The following is a 21,385-nucleotide window of genomic DNA, read 5'->3' as shown; positions in this document are numbered from 1 at the left end:
CCCGGAAAGTTGACCGCCCTTGTCCCTGCTCCTCCCTCCTTCCCCTTAGGGTATCAGGGAAGGGGTGCCTCTCCGTGTACTCCCCGTAGCAGAGGAAGTTTGCGGATGTGTGTTGTGTGGAGGGAATTGGGGTGCACTAGTTGGCTGCGGCGGCAGGGTTGGGGGGCGGGGGGCACTGAAGTTATCGATCCGGTGGCTGTGTTGGAATGTGGCGAGCAGAGTCACGTGGCGGCCACTACCTCCTCCTCCTTCACCTTCCCCTGCCTTCTCCGGGGTAAATCGAGGAGCCGAGAGGTCCGGCGCTCTGAGGCCCAGAGCAGCGGCGCGCGAGGACCGGAGAAGGTGCGGGCAGGCAGGGCAGTGGACCGGGAGAGGCCAAAGGGGCGACAGCTGGAAGCAGCCGAGGCCTCTGCGACCCCGGTGGCGAAGGACAAAGGGCGGCTTATGCTCCCGCCGGAGCCCGCAGGGTCCCGCCGAGGTCCGCGCCCCGCCCTCTGGTCCCCGGCAGTGCAGCATCCTCTTCCTCCTCTGCTGCCGGGTGTTGGAGGTGGCTCCGGGTGGCAAGGGTTCTTGCCACCGGCTCATAGAACTCCGCAATCTGCAAAGGGGGATGGTGGGGGACAGAGTCGTGCGCCCCGAGCCCTGGCCCCCTGGCCAATGAGTATTTATGAACTCGATTACAGGAGCCCTTACCGCACACACAAAGCCCTTTCTTCAGGGAAAGGACAGCGTAGGGGGAGGGCCTCACACACTGGAATCCTTGCTTTCTTCTTGTTCTTCTTCTTCTTCTTGTTCTTCTTTTTCTTCTTCCCTTCTTTTTCTTGAAGAGCACAAGTTTTACTTTAAAAACGAGGCGAATCACTGACAAGTGTCTTCACACAGTTTGGGGGCCTGTTTTGTATTTACATGGGACATACATTGTCTAGAAAACCTAGATGCAGAGCCAGAAAAATTCCCAAGTCTGGATGGCGAATAAATGATCGCAGGGGCATGCGCGGGCGTCAGGGTAACTGTGGACCACTCTTGTTCCGGGGAAACTTGCCAGGAGTCTCCATTTCTTTAAAGTAACGGTGGGGAAAGAAGTGCCAGACTGACCTCTTCCTGCTCACTGGGAAAGGAGAACTTTGCGATTTGAATAGGATAGCAACAGCAGTGCCAACCTCTGGTTGAAGGGTTTCAAAAAGCGTCTAAAAGCTTGTGAAGGAATTAGGAAGCCTTTTATTTTCAAAAGTTTATTAAAGTTTGTAGATTTGGTCATTTTGCTCACTCACAGCTTCTAACTGTTCTTGTTCACCTGCTTCTGGAATGAAATCACAGTGAAAGTTTTGTTGACCAGCTTCTAAGGAGGATTTCTTTTGCATGAAGGCCATTGAGTTAAGCTGTACTTTCTGGGAAATGTTGGCTAAGTTAAACTGTAAAATACTTAGACAGGAACCTGTGTAGTTTTTGGGTTAGTAAGGGAGAAAAGACTAGTAAGCAGAAGACGTTTTTATTCTTTTGTTTTATTGGTATGTTGCAAAAAACCAGATCCAATATCTCCTTCACTAAGACATAGCCTCTGGGCTTCAGTTGCCAAGTGCTAAAATAATATCTACATTAAATCAAAGATTGTGTGTGTGTGTGTGTGTAACACAGCAGTGTTTTCCTTCAGCTCTGCTTGGACGCCTCCCAGAAGAGGCACTGGCCTCAGGTGGGCTGGCTAGGCTTTTGGGGCGAGAAACTCAAGACTGGAATAAAAATAGCACAGTCCTCGCTGACGATCAGTCTTGTTTTTCTTCAGGGTGTGCATTTGCCTGGAAAATAACATATTTGTATGAAGCTGTGTCAAATGAGGGACTGTGATATGACTAGTGTCTGGTAGAGCTAGACTGCCATTCCGGAAGGTTCCTGTTAAGTAACTGCTCCTTTCTTCCTGATCCTGGGTCCCCTCTGTCTTCCTGGAAGGATGCCTTTATTTTTCAAAGGGTGTTTTAAGAGTGTTCCGAGTCCATTATGTTGTTCAGAAGGTCACACTTGAATCCTTGAAAAGCCAGCAAGCATTTTTTTTTTAATGACAGATCAGCTGGTATTTTATTTTAATGACAGATCAGCTGGTAAGCAATCGTTTGTTATAAGCAATGCTGGAGAGATGGTGTAGTAGTGTAGTAGTGAATTGAACGTCCTCACATAGGAAGAGCCGATTGGTAATTTTACCATTATGAAAGATAGGTTCTGATTTTACCATCAGAAACTTGTAGATTTTGTGATAACCAACATGAAAAAGATATGTATTAAAGACCATGAAAAAAACTGTAAGGCCTTCTAAAAACCACAAAGTTCTGCATTCAGTTTCTAATGTGTCTATTATTTCTTTAACAAAAAGAGTTTTAAGAGATAGTTCTGATATGGCTGTCTCTTATGATAACATTTCAAACTTGTGCCCCAGGAGAGTCATTTCCATTAGGCTGGTAAAAAACATTAAAACAAAATAGTGGTTAGTCTGGATTCTTATTTCTAACTAGATGCTCAAAATGTGCTTTCCCAGGAAATTTCTCTTACCAGATGCATTTATTTTAAGTAATTCTTATAATTTGGGGACTTTGGGTAGATAATCATGCCTACTTAAAAATTATGCATTTTTAATTGTCAAATTTTGGGGGTCGATTGTCTAGTTAGCCCGCCTCCTCAGTCTGGTTTCTGTTTCTAAGAGCCTTGAGAAGGCAAGCCTTGCTGGAGTTACCTACTCCATGTAATCTCCGGTCAGATTGCGTACATTCAGGTACTCGTTTCTCTAGACAACATCTGTCATTGGAACACGCAACTTCTCTACCCTTCTCGACGCCCAAAGCTTGTCTGCCACATAGAAACCCCGAAGATCTCACTCTCTGTTAATACTGCATATCTTTAGAGTGATTCTTCTGACTAATGACAAAGGGTTAAAGCCAGTATTTAAAGGAATGAATGACCAGACAATTAAATGAGTCCCTCCCTTCTATATTATTTAGATATTTGTCTTCATCCCTGAGAATAGACAGTGGTAAGACTACCTTACTGAAAATAGTTTACTGTCAGCTTATTTTTAGGGCCAGCAAATCAGTTGTATCAAATTGGCCAATTGTGACCTATTTCTGTATTTCTTACTGGCTCTTTATTCTATTTCTTTCGGCACTTGTTTGATGGAACTTTCTCAGCCATTTTATCTGATAATATTTTTTTTTTGAAGTTGACTCCAGAAAGCTCAGTTAGAAGGAAAAAGTGGTCTGCTGCATAAAGGTGTGAGGTACTCAGTGAGGGCCAAGTTATAAAGCTGGAAAGGAGAGAGGGGACCGCTTAGGCATTTAAATGGCCAAGTTAAACAGGAGACACAGCCAGGCTATCTGGACCCTCAGGTGTTCATAAACTCATACCAGGGACCTCCAGAGAGGGATGGGGGAGGCAGGAAGAATGTGAGCCCCCAGTGTCTACTTTACCTTGCTGTGCCCGGTGCTGGCCCTCTGTGACTTGGCACACTCTGAACTTAGAACACTTTAGATGTACCTTTTCCCCACTAGCTCCTTTTGTACTTAAAAATGGAGTCTTAAAAGGAGGGATTATTTCTTTAGAAATATAATGAAGTAACAAAGTCTCCGCTCACAATGTAAAGAAGAAATAGAAATGAGGGAGGTTGAATGAAAAGACAATGGATTTTAAGTCCCGAGCCTTTGGAAAGTCAGAATTTTGCTGTTTGCTCTAGTGCAAACACTGTAAACATTTTAGATATTAAAAAGTCACTACAGGGAGTTTTCTTGGTCCTCAAATTTAATAGAAGAATTAAACCCTCCAGTGTTTCATGTGCTTGCCTTTTCAAAGTATATATATATATATATATATATATATATATATATACACACATATATATGCATATACTAATTATTATATATGTGAATTAATAGAAAGGTGAGATATAAGATATAACAATAACAAAAATGTTTCCAGTATCTTCCATGTCCTTGCTTTCTTAGAAAAAACAATCTTTTTTTCCAGCAGTGATTCAGTTTAGGTTTGGAAATGATGCTATAGAAAAGAAACAAAGGCTCACCCTGGATTTTGTGTGAGAAGCCTAAAAGGAAATAGAATATTTTGCTTTTAATTATAAGCAAAATGGCTTTTTTTCTAAAAACTGATTTTCTGATATGTTAACTATGACTCTTGTTGATAATTAGATCTTAACTTATGTTAGTTTTAAGAAAAATTAAGGCACACATATGTGTATATTTATGGATACACATTAGATAGCCAAATCAATATTCCTTTTTTTGTAAGGAATTTTGTAATTTGATTTGTAAAGGCAAAGTATTAATTGCATGGCATGCAGAAATTTATGCTTCGATGTTTTTGAATTTGGGTCCAAAACGAGAGGCAGGGGCAATGGTTAGAAACAGAGCTGAGGTTTCTCCTGCCACTCAGACACCCTGTGACAATTGTCCTTCTATTTATCTGTCAGTCAGTGACTCTTTCTCCCTCCACCACCTCTAAATTATACTGACTAGATGTTGAAGTCATTAAATTGATTATAGTCCAATCAGCAGACAATCCGAAATAAACAAAAACAGCAATTACAGTTGGCAGGGATCCCGAGAGTCAAAGTTCCAGAGCTGCTGGTCCAGCGGACCTCTTCCAGAGCTTGGTCCGCACCTTTCCAGCTCTGGCAGCCCCTCCTCAAAGGGACCGCAGCAGACTTCTGATGGTCTACTCAGTCCTCTAAACAAAAACAGCTGTCTGAAGAGTGTGCGAGAGCGCACCTTTGGCCCAAAAAGGGTAAAGAAAATGGGGTACTGAACATAAAAGCATACATGTAAAATGGAATTACAAAGGGAGTTGAGATTAGCTGCTCTTTATGAAGCAAGCTGTTAATAATTTTCCTCTTTTGGTTGTTGCTGGAAGATTCCCAGATCTTACTGACAGCAGGAGTGCCTGACATCGGGGACAGAAGTTTCCAACTTTGTTTTGCCTTTTAACTTATTTGGAGGAGGGCAAGAGCTGAAGGCCCATTTTGTAAAGATGTCTGTAGCATCCTTTCTCCTTTTTTTTGAAAGGAACTTTGTTGCGGAGGCTTGGCTACTCTGATACAGTCTGGAGGTTTCTCAGTTTGGTAGCCACAAACTGGCCCATATCCTCACTCCTGTCTGAATGCCTATTTTGAAGTAAGAGCTTGCCACAAGAAGAAAGGTTTGAGGAGTGGAGGATAGCAAGCCTACTGAGATCAGCATAAGAGTTTCTGGAAGGATCTGTCCTTCCTCTTACCGTGCTTCATTAATTCCCATGGCTGATTTAATACCATCCATTTTCTTACCAGTGAATTCCTATCTTTGCCTAAATGGATTTGGTGATAAGTTTGGTAGTTATTTTTAAGAGAGGAGACAACAAGATTTGTGCCATTTGTACCATGTTTACCAGCCCTCTGGCTTCTTAAAAATGTAAATGCTCTCGTGCAATGGTATGCTAAAGAATGCTTTGGAATTGTGTGAGGTTTTGATACAAAGGCAGATGTTCAAAATCAGCCTTCTTGCACGTTTTCTCAGAGGTACTTATTGTTTTTCTCCATTGATGCTTGGTGTGCTGTCAACGGTTGAAGTTAGTTCTTTGGGTGTGTGTGGGTGTGTGGGTATGTGCATGGGTGTGTGTGTGCCTGGGTATATGTGACTCTCTAATCTCATTTCAATTAAACATGAAGTATGTTGCTGTGGTTTTATATGGGAATTCAGTGGTGTCCTGGTCAGAATCACCTCTACCTTGCCTGTTGTAATTGCCTATTTTAAATTTGTCTTGCTACAATGCCGTCATAAAGCAATTAAAACTTAAAGTTAACATTAGTTAATTTAAACAGCTCTGTTATAGCATTAATCAAACAGGATAAGGAGAGCTTTTACAGGGTTTAAATAATTATGCAACTCTTGGCATAAAAGCCTGATATGAGATAAATGTTGGAAAACTAAGAATCTTGGTCTTTTTTATTTTTTAAATACTTTTAATTTCAGGCAGCACGGGCCTTTGCATGCATCACATTGCACCTCCAGTAATTACACCAGTTTAGTAATTATTAGAGATGAAAGAAATCGAGTAAGATGCGAATTCTTTAAAACTTCAGTAGCTTCAGTCTTTACACGGATAATGATCAAGCAGCAGTCATTCTGCCACCTGGGGACCCTATCACAGCTATGGCACCAGGCTGATCTTAGGGGTATCATTATGACAGTAGAACACACCACAGTTAGCATTGCTCCTCTGGATATCTGGGAGGAAAGGTTTATAATTTGGGCATTAACAACACAAAAAGTCAGAATCAAATATGCCTTCCAAGTAACTATGTTTTCTAGGAAGATTATTTTTTGAAGGTGAATGTATACATTCACAAATTGTTTTTCATATTCTATGTACTTTAACAAGATAGTAAGTACTTTGAAAATTCCTGAGAAGAAAAATATGTAGTCATTCTCATTTGTTCATGTATATATATATATATATATGCATACACACACATACATATATATATATAACTTAAATATATGTTTATATATATGCATATATATATATAGGCATGGGTTAAAGTTGCATCTAGTTTTCCAATGAAGATAATTGTGTTTAGAATGCATTTACTAGTTATGTTAGCTTAAGGTGTTCCAAGCTCAATACAGACAAGGAATCACCATTTCCATTGTAGTGCAGGTTGGTTGGCTGGTTGGTTGGTTGGTTGGTTGGTTGGTTTGTTGGTTGGCTGGTTGGTTTGTTGGTTGGTTGGTTGGTTGGTTGGTTTGTTGGTTGGCTGGTTGGTTGGCTGGCTGGTTGGTTGGTTTGTTGGTTTGTTGGCTGGTTGGTTGGTTGGTTTGTTTGTTGGTTGGTTGGCTGGTTGGTTGGTTGGCTGGCTGGTTGGTTGGTTGGTTGGTTGGTTGGTTTGTTGGTTGGTTGGTTGGTTGGTTGGTTGGTTTTAAATTACATTGTGGTATTGCTTATGATTTTTTTCAAGTATGAAACCAAATGGGTTTAGACATTTAGTTAGCACAATATACTGCAGAACATACAGACACATGGCATGCACACTCACCAGCAGACTCTGATGTCTATTTGCCATACATTTCCCATAGGTTAATCACTTCTTAAAGGACAAAATTAAACTTTCCCCAATTACATTTAGTATCATTTTAAGGAATATAAAAGCACTTATCTTTTGGGTTCATAACACTGTTTTTATAACCTCTTTATTATTGCCATTTGGTCTTATTATTAGTCTACTAAGGATATATCAATATGGACATTTATTTACCTGGTAGGGACAAAGTTCCCCTCTGTTGCTGACTGTCTTATATGTTAATACACACGTCATTGTACAAACCTGTCCTGAGCTGAAGTCTCCATGGATGAACTAGAAATTGACCTATCATAGTGTTCAATGCCCACTATTAAAAAGAAAAAAAGCTTACAGTGACCTAAACTTTGTTATCTGTAGAGAAATTTCCCAAACTTTCTTACATATTTAGTGTTCTTGTCCTTCACAAAAGAACTTCATGAGATCCACTGAGAGCACGTGAATAAGATTAAATATTATTTCAGTATTGCTAAGGATTTAGCTTGTTGTAGTTTTAACTGGTTTTGAGCAGCACAATCAGTACTTTACTCTTTTGCTTATTTTTATTCCTTAGAAAAGGGAAAGGGCATCAAATTTTCAAAAATGCCATTCCACCAAGTGCTAATGAAGTCCAAACATGGCTATTGGTCGGAAGGCTGGCACCATCTTGGGATAGTTGGCTTTTGTAGGGAGTCTGCATTTCCTGTCTGTACCGGTGTTTCCAGCGAGTATCTGAGGCTACAGTAGTGGACATCAGGTAAGAAGCAAGAAGGACTGTAGGCCCAAGGGGAGGCACATCAGTGCTTGAAGAGAGCTGAGGACAAAACAAGCTGTCTCGGGCATCATGTTGCCACTTGGATAGTAGTTTACCAAGGAGACTTGGTGAGCTCTGATTGGCTGTGCATATTTTAGGATGTTGCCATGTTAGTAGTTTACCATGGAGAATTGCTCACAGTAGTGAGCTCTGATTGCATTTTACTGCTCAGCCCCACCTCCTAACTTGTGCCTAGCTTTTGGTCCCTTAGCTCTGAGGATCCATGTGCCATCAAGACAAGCATTATCTTGCTCTTGTGGGCCCTCCAGTCATGGAAACTGAACGAGACTTTAGATATCTTTTCCATGGCTTTTTCATTGTTGGAAGGAGATTCTGTAAATGAGAATCTTACATTGGTGTGCTCATGTTTTCTGTCTGTTGCATCAATGGAAGCAGTTGATGAAATGATGCTCGAAGTGTTTGATGCCATGTGTTTCATGAGCTTTCCTTTATAAGAGTGAAACATTTTGTTTTTCCTTACACTCAAATGGTAAATATGGGCACTTAGGTCAAAGACGTTAAATACATAGAACTTTTCCACCTCCATTTGGCTTGATTAAGCTGTCATTCCTTTCCTCCTCCTGAAAGTCCCAGACAGTAGTTTTGAAAAAAAATTGAAGAATTCCTAATGTTAATTCATATGTTGATTGGAGGATCATAGAGAATGTGTGAGGTGCAGGCATTAAAACCTAGTTGTACTAAATGCTAGACATCTCTGCTATCCAGAATTGAGACAAAACCAGCCACGAGGAATTTGCTATGTTGTGTATTCAGCACAGAATCCTGAGAGAAAGTCAGCAAGTTGGTACTGAAAAGTGTTCTTGCACGGGTTTGATGAGTTTCCCAAGAGATACAGGGAAATGATCTGAGAGGAGAGTTTCTCAAACCGTGCTGCGTAAGTGTATGACAATTCAAAGGTGATCACATTGGGTGCCTGCTGGCTTTCCTAGCCAGAGATGTGAGTGGCAGACTGGGCAGAGTTGGACCAAAGATCAAGGAGTGAAGTCGGTTTTGCCCCTTTCAGCACCACTGAGATCATTTACAGTGGAATGGTAGCATTATGGCAAATTCTAATCTTCCAAATAAAGTCATCATAAGATAATAACACCACTTTACAGCTCCTGTTACATGTAACCGGTTTTCACAGTGCTGATCTGCATGTTAAGAAGCCAGTGCTGGGCTCTGGGTGGCCGCCCAGGGAGAGCCCTTCTCTACCTGACACCTGCACCAAGTGCTGGATCAGCTTCCCCTGAGCCCAGATCACTTCCTCCCTTAGCACTCAGCTGTGGGTTCAGAGAACCTCTGCAGCTACTTCTAGCTCTAACATTTTAGAATTCTCACATTAAGAAATCATGGTTCTAGCTGCTGGTGGTGCACGCCTTTAATCCCAGCACTTGGGAGGCAGAGGCAGGTGGATCTCTTGAGTTCGAGGCCAGCCTAGTCTACAGAGTGAGTTCCAGGACAGCCTGGAACAGAGAAACCCTGTCTCAAAACATGCCCTCCCAATCCCCCCCAAAAAAAGAAGAAGAAAAAGAAATCATGGTTCTTACAAGTGGATAAATGAGCCATGCCCACAAAGTGAGCATCCTTTTGGGTGGTGGGCTTATTAGCAGTGTATCTGAAGCAAAACCAGACTAAGTGGAATGTCCTCACAGAGGCTGGACCGTCTGGAGTTTTGCTGAATCCCCATTTTGGGACTGATGGAAGACATGAAGCAAGTGGATACAATGAATCATTCTCGGGGTCTCTATCAGAAATCCTGCCCTCTTGGAGCCTGCACAGCCCACAGAGCAGTTTGTAGCTTCTGAGTCAGAGAGGACCCTTTGCCCCTTCAACTCTCAGGGCTTTGGGGAGTTTCCCTAGGAATGAGCCTAGTAGCCAGTCCTGTTATGGACTTGACATTGTGTGTGTGGTCACTCTCCAGTGACCTGAGTGTCAGGTGTACTGTAGTTGATTTATTTTGGTGTGTGTGTGTGTGTGTGTGTGTGTGTGTGTGTGTGTAGGTATATATGTGCCATGGCAGGCATGTGGAGGCCAGAAAACAACTTGTGTGAGTTGATTCTCCCTTCTACCATGTGGGTCCAAGGAACTGAACTCAGGTCTTCAGGCTTAGTGGCTGTCACCCTTTACACTAGAGTCATGTTGTCATTCCTCAAGTATATTTTGGATTGAGCTAAGTTCCCCACCCCCCCTCCAAGTATTAGCAACATATGGGCCCAAATCAGAAGTATGTTTCTTTAAGAATAGCTTTGGAATTGGGTTCGACTTACTTACAGAAGTTACCTATAATTCATGCTTGTTCATTGGTACAAGTACGTCTGTGATTTCTATACAGCCACATGTCCCAAACCTTTAATAATATTTGAGGTTTCTTCTATAGGCACAGGTTGTGGTTTTTCTTACTAGGTTTGTGTAATAATAAAGACTTGTATATCACTTTTACCTCTGACATCCCTGTGCTGGTTCTGAGCTGGTGTTTAAAGATACCTTTCTGTGCAGTGCCCTTTAAACCTTACAGGGCATAGACCACCCCAGATTGTCCATCACCCTTTGGAAAGCAGGCATGCCATGATCAAATTATTGGTGATGAACATATCAGCAGATGGCTCCATTCATTTGCTTATAATATTTCTGCACATTTGTTATGTCTCGGGATGCCAGGAGTTGGAGATGCTGGTCAGATAGGTCTGTCTTCAATATGATGGGCAGTGAAAGCACACTGTATATGAGAGGGAGGCTTTCCCCATCAAGGTTCTGGATGCAGGCACATTTATTCTGTACCACATGGGTTGTATGATCCTAGGGTAGCTAGACATGTAGCCTAACACATTTGTGCGTGACATTGCATTATTTGTCCAAAGCCTGGATGTTCTTCACAGTGGTGGCACTTTCAAGCCAAATGTGAGGCTCTATAAGTTTCAGTTTGAAAAATATTGAACATGATCATGCATTCTGCAATACTTCTCATTGGGCCCCAGATAGGCACTAGGTATATCGAAAGTGGTGGAAAGGGCTGTACCCAGCTGGGTCTATACTTCTAGTCAGTGAAGATGTTAGGCAATTCCTTTGCACCCTGCAGGGTTGATTCTAGACAGTATTAGTTTCACAGTGACAATGTGTTTTCAAGTCACACTTGCGAGGGGCATGCTTTTGGTATTATTGGCACATGACTCACGTGAACATGTTTTATTTGGGGCCCAGTATTTCAGTTCTGAGTAAGCTATCTTACAGGTGTCCACTGAGCTAGGTCTGCTTGCTCTTTCAGGCATCTGGGTTTATTCTAACTTTATAATGCTTCCTAAATAAAGGACAAGTTCCTTTTGGCATTAGAAGACAAGTTAACATCTGTCCTCTCTGATGGGTCAAATGCTAGTGTAGGAAGACAGCAGTCATCAGTGGTGCTGGCTTTCAACATTCTTTTCACAGTTCCCAGATCAGCTAGCTTGGTGGCTGTCACTGTGGGGACAGTGCACACCAGTGGTCAGCACTGACATCAGAGAGAATGGAGAGAAACTGCAGAAGGTTATACAAAAAAAGCTTCCCTAAGAGCACTTTATTGCTTTGTCAGTTCCCCCCCTTTTTTCTCTCCTTTATTTTGTTGTCCTTTTGAGACAGGATCTCCTGGTATAGCCAGACTTCTTTTGAACTTCTTCTGTAGCCCCCACCCTGACAGAGCTAAGATTACAAGTTTGTGTCATCAAGTCCTGCTCCCCTCCCCTTCTGCTTTTCAACTTACCTGTCCATTGTTTCAACCTGAGATATTCTTATGTGGAGAGAGAGAGAGAGAGAGAGAGAGAGAGAGAGAGAGAGAGAGAGAGAGAGAGAGAGAGAGAGAGAGAGAGAGTGTAAGGGAGCGAGGTAGAGGGAGAGAGAGGAAGAGAGAGAGTGGAAGAGAGAGAGGAAGAGAGAGGGAGAGAGGAAGAGAGGGGGAGAGAGGGGAGAAGGAGAGAGGGAGAGAGAGAGGGAGGGAGGGAGGGAGGGAGGGAGAGAGAGAGAGAGAGAGAGAGAGAGAGAGAGAGAGAGAGAGAGAGACTCTATGAAGATATGTTTATTATTTCAAGACCCACTACCATCTCAATAGTTAGCTAAGTCAGGTTGCAATGAGATGTATAGCTTCCATGGACAGGCTAACCAGGCTAATAACATAATACTCCTTCCAACTGCTCTTAAAATATATGTTTCACAGGGATCTAGAGAAGACAAAGCACTTAGGCAGCTACCTGGACCCCCCCCCCCCGCCTTTCCTCTGTGAGTGAGTGTGTGTGCTTTAAGTATATGCGTGGGTTCACTTAGTGCTGCTGTAACATAAGACCCAATGCTGGGTAGCTCATAGAGCACTGAGGCTTATTCAGCTCAGGTAGAGCCCAGCATAGTAATGGATGGTACCCTGTCTTTTGCTGTGCTATGGCATGGTGGTGGAGAAACAGAAAAATAACTGGCTATAGGTGAAGGCGAGGATCACTTTATGACAGGTTACTCTTGTGAATAATAATCTGCTCTAGGAGACTAACATCACTCCCTTTCCATAATGGTCTGCAGCTGCTTACAGGTCACATGATCTCATGTTCAAGTGTCTAGCTCACGAGACTGTGGGGACAAACTGTGTCTAAACCCTAGCATCTCACTCCTAACCCTAGCATCTCACTCCTAACCCTAGCAGCTCTCTCTAACCCTAGCAGCTCACTCCTAACCCTAGCAGCTCACTCCTAACCCTAGCATCTCACTCCTAACCCTAGCATCTCACTCTAACCCTAGCATCTCACTCCTAACCCTAGCTGCTCCCTCTAACCCTAGCATCTCACTCCTAACCCTAGCATCTCACTCCTAACCCTAGCATCTCACTCCTAACCCTAGCTGCTCCCTCTAACCCTAGCAGCTCCCTCTAACCCTAGCAGCTCACTCTAACCCTAGCAGCTCACTCTAACCCTAGCAGCTCACTCTAACCCTAGCATCTCACTCCTAACCCTAGCAGCTCACTCTAACACTAGCATCTCACTCCTAACCCTAGCAGCTCCCTCTAACCCTAGCAGCTCACTCTAACCCTAGCAGCTCACTCTAACCCTAGCAGCTCACTCTAACCCTAGCAGCTCACTCTAACCCTAGCAGCTCACTCTAACCCTAGCTGCTCCCTCTAACCCTAGCAGCTCCCTCTAACCCTAGGAGCTCGCTCCTGACCATAGCTGCCACCCTGCTTATCACCCCCTTGGTCTGCTCCTCTTTATTCTTTAACACCCCTGCTGTATGACAGATTGCTGACCAGTAGCTCCTCCTACATCCCTGACCATCAGTATGTTTCTACTCAGTTATTTGTTGGTTTAGTTTATCACATACAGGTGAGGCCTCATTGAATGCCATGTTTTCTTGCAGACCCACATGATTAAAAACACACAGTATGTTCTTGAAAACTGAAGTGCTAGTTACAGAGAATGAATATATTTAAATCTTTTTCAGGGATAATAGCAGTGGTGTTATTAGCCCTACGGCTGGAGAGTGGCTGTGATTCTGTCCTTTGGTTTTACTGACAGGACTTGTGGACAAACTGTTGCTCAGGACACTTTGATTAAAGGTGCTGTATCGAGGAGGTGGCTTGGCCATCTTCTGTATTTATTTTTCTGACAGTTGTCCTTTTATTTCCTGGCTTCTCTCATCTTCCCATTTGAAAAGGCCTTTCTTATCACTAAGATGATTTGTCCTGAGACTGTTACAAATATTCCTCCTCCTTTGTCTTCTGACTTGGTGCTTAGTGGTTTGTGTTTTGCCCTGTAGCAGGGAGAATGCTTTTGTTCTTGTTGTGATTACCTATTAGGTTTGTTTATTTTTGTTTTGCATTATATTTATGCTATTGCATGTTACTACTGTCCCTTTCCCCCTCATTAATTAATTTATGTATTCACATCACAACCTGGTCACAGCCCCTCCCTCCTCTCCTCACAGTCCCACCCTCACACCCCTCCCCCACTTCCCCATCCCATTTACCTCAGAGAAGGGGAGGCTCCCACAAGGACCGACCCACCTGGTACATCAAGTCCTATCAGGGCTGAGCTCATCGCCTACTGAGGCCAGACAAGGCAGGCAACAGAGTCAGGACACCTCACCCTACTCTAATCGTTACGGGACCCACTTGAAGACCAAGCTGCACATCTGCTACATATGTGTGGGGCTTAGGTCCAGACCAGGCATGCTCTTTGGTTGGTGCTTCAGTCTCTGTGGGACCCCATGGGCCCAGGTTAGTTTACTCTGTAGGTCTTTCTGTAGTGTTCTTGATCTCTATGCGTCCCCCAATTGTCTCCCTCACCTGCCTCTTCTACAAGACTCCCTAAGCTCCACCTATTGTTTGGTTATGGGTGTCTGGATCTATTTCCATCAGCTGCTGGATGAAGCCTCTCAGAAGACAGTCATGCTATGCTCCTGTCTGCAAGCATAGCAGAGTATCATTAACAGTGTCAGGGGTTGGTTCTCTCCTATGAGGTGGGTCTCAGGTTGGGCCAGTCATTGGTTGGTGGTGCTAGAACTTTTACACTGTTTCAATGGTACTTTTCCTGTCTAAGATGGATAGTGTTTGTGTTGTTTCCCCCTAATCCATTCAAGGTTTGGTCAAAGATTGGCCACTACTCTTTAAATAGAAAGATCAGCCTGGACATAGCCTCAGAAAGGAGTTAGCTGAATGTAGGGATGGCTTCATCCATCACTTCTGTCATCGATGAGTTCATTCTTAGGCATTTTCTTAGACCCAGAGTGGCTTCCGTGGCTTCCAGATGCAGCCCTGTGTAGAGTGAAGGTTGCAGAGAGCTCAGGACTGCTTGCCATGCGATCTGGCTGGCTAGGCTCAGACTCAACCGTGAGGTCTGGCTGGCTAGGCTCAGCCTCAGCTTCTTGTTTATTTTCAATCTTCTTTTTGTGGCAGGCTTTATGAACGTTTCTCTCTCCTGAGCCATTTTCCTGCTTCAGTACACTGCCCTTAGTTCCCACGTTTGTTCAGTGACCAGCCTTCCTGTCTCCTTTAATTCCTGAAAGTCACTGCCAGCCAGATACATCCTCATGCAGAGTAGTGACTTGCTCGCCTCTCTGGCTGTCCCTTTGGTCCTCAGAGACCCTGCCTGTTGGTGGCCACTGGCTGACCTTGGCATTCATTTGTCTAGGAATACGCTTTGGTGCACACTGTCTTCCCTTTCTCTTTGTATTAAAAAAACTGCCCTAAAGTTGACTTTCCCTACAAACTCTAACACTTTAATGTTTCCAATCAGACGACTTTCAAGTATCCATTTATCTTTCTTTTGTCAATTGTAATGCTAAATGTAGGAAGGGAAGGAGAACTAGAGATCAGAGAGGGTGATTCCCTCAGGATTAGGAGAGACCACTTTGACAGTGATGAGTGGAATACCCTCCAGTGACAGTGAGTGACAGAGGACATCCCATGGTGGAATCACTTTACATTTTTGAAAATACTTTATAAAGAGTGTAGTTATGTTTTTTTAAAGGTCAGCTAGGAGGGGGCTGTCTTCTTAGGAACGAGACCTGTAACACTGTGCAAGGGTGAGAGAGAGGATGCTGATGGTAAGACTTTGGGATAGGGGCAGGATGCTCTGGGACCCATCAGAATTGAAATATCATCTTCTCAGTAAAACCATGAGTCTGTGACAGGTCAGGCAGGGACAACTTTAGTTTGATTTTCATTGTAGAAATTTCCTTCCAGGATCCTACACATTCTGGGGAAGGAACTATGACGTTCCACAGCTCTAGATCCTCCCTTCCTCCCTCTTCCTTTTCTCCACCTCCTTCTTCTCCCACTCCTCCTCTTCTGAACCCCTCTCTCTATGTTAGAGTATCTCATTAGACCAGGTTGGTTAGCCTCAGTCAGTAAGTGACGAAGGGTTAACTAGAACTCCTGCTTCTTGCCTCTACCTCCCAAGTGCTGTCCTTACAGGTGTGTGCACCACTCCCTGCTCCTCTATCATCCTCATCTTCTCCTCCTCTTCCTCTTCTTCCATTTATGTATGGAGACTACTTGTGTTCCTAGTGTAGTTGGAGGTATAGGATGCTCTAGACCTAGAGTTAAGGATGGTTGTGAACTACCATGCAAGAAAGGTACTCGGGTTCTTTTGCAAGAGCAACAAGCACTCTGAAGTGCTGAGTCATCTCTCTGAGTTCTATTTCTATTCTTACAAGCCACAGCCATGAGTATCATCTCTTTCGTATGTTTTAGCTTCTCAATGCCTTAGCTTCTATCCATCAACATGTCACAGTGAAGAGATATAAAGGACTGTACACTTGGAACCCAAGATTGAATCCCACTCACAGAAGTTTGGGAAGCCTCAGTTTTCCTGTCAGTAAAAATGGTAGGCAGGAGCCTAGACTAGATGCATCAGTAAACCAACATGAGCTGTTTAAGAGGTGCCTGGGCTGTCAACAATCGGCTGGCTCTCGTGGTGTTTTCTAGCTGATGCTCACTGAAGGAGTGTCCTCTGATGCTTTGGGTTGGTTTTGTTTGTTTGTTTTGTTTTCTTTTATGTTTCTACTGTACAATCTTTTGGGGATGAGGTGACACACTTTTATGGCTGCTGGCTGTAAAAGGAAATATTTCCCCTTCTGGAGAAATATGAGAGACTGAACATTTGCATTATCCACAGTAGGAGGTGACCACAGAGCTGGAAGAGCCCATGCTCATTACAAATTTCCTAATGCCTTGGGCACTAGGCACCTGTTTGTTTGTAGAGTGTTACCCTTAAGTGAATCCTCAGTTGGATGTCATTGTGGCCTTGTCATAGGTGAGGAAAAGGAGACTCGTTCCTGGCATATTCATTCATCAGGCCTGAAGCTGCAAAAGGTAGTCTTCCTCATTAGAGATGCAGTACCATTCAGAGGCTTGGGGGGTATGTTCCAGATCACCCCTGTGGTGAGGCCTCTGGAGACTTGGTGCCTGCCAGAGGCCAAGAAGCCTTAGAGGGGCGGTGGGGTGGGGGGCAGGAGGGGAGGCTATGAGGGGTGTGTGTGTGTGTGTGTGTGTGTGTGTGTGAGTGAGTTCAGGGGCCAGCTGAGGTCAGCAAAGGGCATCAGACCCTCTGGAGCAGAGTTACTCATAGTTGTGAGCTGCTCTACATGGGTGCTAGGAACTGAACTTGGGTCTTCTGTAGGAATGGCAGATGCTCTTAACCACGAAGGCACTTCTCTAGCTCCTCAGAGGCACACTGCTGATGGTTTCCCATGACGACCAGCCAGCTTGCTAGGGTGGAGATTCAGCTTGATTTGCAGGAACAAATGACAGTGGCTGGGCCACAGCCTTATTTCTCTTCTAAGACAAAAAAGGAGACAATGGCAGACGGCAGCTCAGTGACAAGAAGAGACCCCAGGCTCGATTTCCTGCTATCACAAAGAAACAGGCAGACAGCAACCATGACACCGCACCTCAAAAACCCCAGAAAAGAAGATGTGAAAGTCATGATATATGTGTATAAAATGTTATCATGAAATCCATCATTTTACATACTAACAAAATGAAGAAGGCACAGAAATACAGAACACCCGTACTCTCTTGCTCTCTTGCCTTTTGCTCCCCTGCGCCCCCTCTCTCCCCATTCCTTTCCGCCTTCTCTCCACGTGGTCATGGTTGGTTTTTGCTTCTCTACTCTCTTCTTCTCTCTGCCTTTCTCTGCCTCTACTACTCTCTTAACTCCCCTACCAATGCCCTAAGTAAATTCTCGTCTATAATTTTAAAAAAAATGGAAGGAGTGAAGGAGAGAAGGAAAAGCAATGCTGGGCCTTCTGGTTACCCTTTGAGGAACTTCTATATGTAAACACATACACACATATTCTAACTAAAGTAGATGTCGGAAAATCAATAGATTAAAAACATGTCAGCATTTACCAACAACTTTTACCCCCATGTGATCAACTTACTTGCTTTTACTTTGTTCATATTTAGAAATTATCTGACTAGAAATTATTTTGTCTAATTTACTTATATAAAAATATTTTATTTTTAGGTGTGTGTGTGTGTGTGTGTGTGTGTGTGTGTGTGTGTGAATGCATGCAGGTACCAGAGGTCACCCTCTTCAGATCCCCAGAGCTGCCATTTGAGGTGGTTGTGAGCTACCCATCAGGGTGCTGGGAACCAAATTTGAGACTTAAGAGCAGTGCATGTCCTTACATGCTAAGCCACATGCTCATTGTTTTGAAATGGAGTCTCATGTCTCTGGAGGCTGGGTTCAAATACACTGTGTAGCCCAGGTTAGCCTAGAACTTCGGATCCCCTTGCCTCCACCATCCAAGTGCTACATTATCAAACCCTGCTGCAAAATGCATTTATGTCTCATGCATACTGTAAAAACATTTCATGTATGGTCACAGTCTCCTGATAAGTCCAGATTGAGACAGCATAAATGGGATCATGTTTCCACAAACAACTATTAATTTATAGTAGCTAAGATAATGGCGCCCATATTCTCCTTGATTCTGTCTGGGCAGCTCTGTAAATTGTGTATTGATTATGCAAATGGACCTAGTGTCTTTATTACTGCTCTGCAGATATGTGTGCAGATGGAATGAACATTTGGTAAGATTGTCAATTTTATAGGAAAAACTGCATTTTACAGGTCTTTTTTTTTTGCGGGGGGAGAAATTACATTAAAACTAACCTACAATTTATTAGTAAATTCAAGAAATTATTTGTGTTCTAGGAAATCAAAAGTAGAGTTAAAAAGTTTAAAGGGTGCTGTTTAATTTCCTTTGTTTCCAGCTCCTCAAGGAAGGTGCCGCAGAAATGATACCAGATCAATAATAATCTATTTTTGTAGTTTATTTTTGGTCCTGTGGCTTTTCTTGTTTTGCATCAGGCTAAAGGAACCTTAGACATTGTGGATTGGTTCCATTTTTACGTTCATTAGTCCAACTAGACGAAGACAAAATGGCCTAATTTTTTTATCCGATGAAACATCAGTTTTCTTATCAGTGACATTGGTTTGTAAGTCATAAACCACAACCCCGGGTTTTATTCCCATCCTTTTTTGCATACACATATACCTTACTTTATAGTTTTTTTTCCCTTTTCTTCTTTTGTTGAGTCATTGTCTCACCAAAACATTTGTTCAGATTCCTCTTATTTTTCTAAACAGATCACTTACAAATGAGGAGTTGCTACTTGGGTGTTAGGTTGGAAAGAAAAAAAATAGCTGTTTTCTATTTGCCTAAGAATAACTTTCCACACTATTAATTAATTAATTAATTAATTTAGTCAGTGTATGTGTGCACACACATGTGTGTGTATGTGTGCGCGTGTGCACACGCATGCAAATGTGTGTGGGCCAGCCATCCTCAGTGCTGGGATTACAGATGTGTGACACCATTCCTGGATGGTTCTGGGGACCAAACTCAGGTCTTATGCTGCTTGCAAGACAGGCACCTGACCAACTAAGCCACCTGCCCATCCCTACTGCTTCGCTTCCCACTGTGGACCCAGCTTAACCTAATACTGAAGGTCAGAATGCTACATTGACACTCTCTACACAAATTCATTTGTCCTTGCCTTTTAGGAGTAGCACTGCATTTTAGAGGAGGAACATCCAATGTTCTAAAACAAAACAAAGAAATAAGAAAAGGTTAGGAGTAAAGAGAACTGGGTGATAACGCTGGGTTGGTTTTTGTGAATGGATTTGGAGCTCAGCTTTTTCTCAGCTGGCAAAGGAAAGGACTGCCCTGATCTACTGTGCCGTTATGTTGCAGAGGCCAGTGTTGCTTGTTTAAAGCACTCCTTTCCTAAGCTGGTGGTGCAGTAATCCTTGAGATAGTGTAAATATCGTGCTCTGAAAGATGGACATTTCACTGACAGTGTCTACAGTGGGCAAGATATCGGAACCATTGGTAGAAAGTACCATATGTTCACTGGGAACGTTCTGTCCTGGATTCTCATTGGATGGATGTGACACTGTCCTGTAGGTGAGACTCTGTGATAAAATGGATACCGTGAAGCTCTTCCTCCAGATCCTAAACAGACTCCATTCACGAATGTGGCTGTTTTAAGACACATCATTTAGTCCACATACTCAAGGATCACACACACATACTTTCCAACTACTTATTTCCCTCCACACTGAATTTTCAGACTTTTAAAACTATTTTGCTGTAGAGAAGTTTGTACTATGATACCTGGCTGTTGAAAATATCTCCTTGTAATATTTTTCTTCTGTAAAGTGGAAGAGTCTTGCTTTAAGATGGGAATGTTGTCTGGTCTCTGTTTTGGTTTGATTTGTGTCTAATGTGTCCGGGCCGAGTGAAAGATACTAGATGGTAGGAGTGGAGTGGAGTCTGGTGAGAAGGAGTGTTCAAACAAAGGCAAAAGCAAAGTGTCTTAAAAAGAAACCAAATATAAAAATACCCAAACCAACAGGCTAAAGCAACCCAGTGCTAACCACTAAAGGAAGCAGGAAAAGTACCCTAAGGCAGAGTCACTTCAGATCGAGAGAATGTAAAACACTCTCGTTAAGCAAACAGCCAAGCTTTTCCTTGTGAGGCCTCACAGATCTGAGCTTTTTCTACCACCATTGCCTGTCGTCTGGCTTGCCTGTCGTCTGGCTCGCGTCTATGCTTGTGATGACTCTTGGTCACGTCTTGTGTGTTCTTCTGCAGGTTCTAGGCATGCTTGTGAGGAACATTTCACATGGTCCTTCACCATTTTCTCTTTTCAGGGAATGTGAGTTTGGATCATTTATGGAGGTTTTTTTGAAAGTTCAAATATGGTAGCCCTGTTCACCACCCTAGGGAAAGGGGTGTATATCACATTATTTTGGTTTGTTTATATGTCTTTTGTATAGAGGTTTATTTTATTGTATTGTCTTTTATTTCATTTTTCTTCAGACAGGGTCTTCTTCTCTATCAACGGCTAGCTTCTAACTCCCCAGGTAGGAAAGGATGACCTTTAGTTCCTGAACCTCGCCTTGGCGCTCTTGGTGTTGGATGCCACCAGCCAGGTTTATGGGGTGCTACAGCCTGGACCAGGGTTTCCTACATGGTAGAGAAAAACTACCAACTGAGCCCCATGCCCTGCTCGTGTGCATGGTTTTATTTTATCGGGAAGGATCATGAACCGAGTACAGGATCATCTATTTAAATGAACCTCTAATGATATTTTAAAAGAAAAGAGAATAAGGGAGATCCAATACCTATATTTGTTTTCAGTTAAACTTTATATTTCCTCTATTGGCCCTTATATATGTTTGAAATAAAATGAAAAAGTAAAAATCTGTCTCACCAAAGACTTCTGAGGTCCTGAAATATTTTGTCCCTGGTTAAGAAGTTGTCTGGTGTGCCCCCCCCCCCCCCCCCCGCTAGCTTTCTGTCTGGCTCTGGTGTTTCTTTTCGAGCATTTAGATATATAGGACGATGATCTCAAGATAAATAGCTGGGTGAGTGAGACCCCTTTAGGAGGACGAGCATAGGACGATGATCTCAAGATAAATAGCTGGGTGAGTGAGACCCCTTTAGGAGGACGCGCCCCTAGC

General features: G+C 43.2%; 1 protein-coding gene across 3 annotated transcripts in view; it reads left to right on the top strand.

Moving 5' to 3' along the window:
* The window catches only part of Znf521 (zinc finger protein 521), a 284,198-nt gene that overhangs the window by 2,009 nt on the left and 260,804 nt on the right, over positions 1-21,385 (top strand). The window lies entirely within an intron of this gene.

The sequence above is a fragment of the Mus caroli genome, unplaced genomic scaffold (assembly GCF_978045245.1).
Source record: "Mus caroli unplaced genomic scaffold, Mus_caroli_1 scaffold_19, whole genome shotgun sequence".
NCBI lineage: Eukaryota > Metazoa > Chordata > Mammalia > Rodentia > Muridae > Mus > Mus caroli.
Note: the sequence above shows the minus strand (reverse complement) of the source record. Positions and strands in the feature narration are given on the sequence as shown.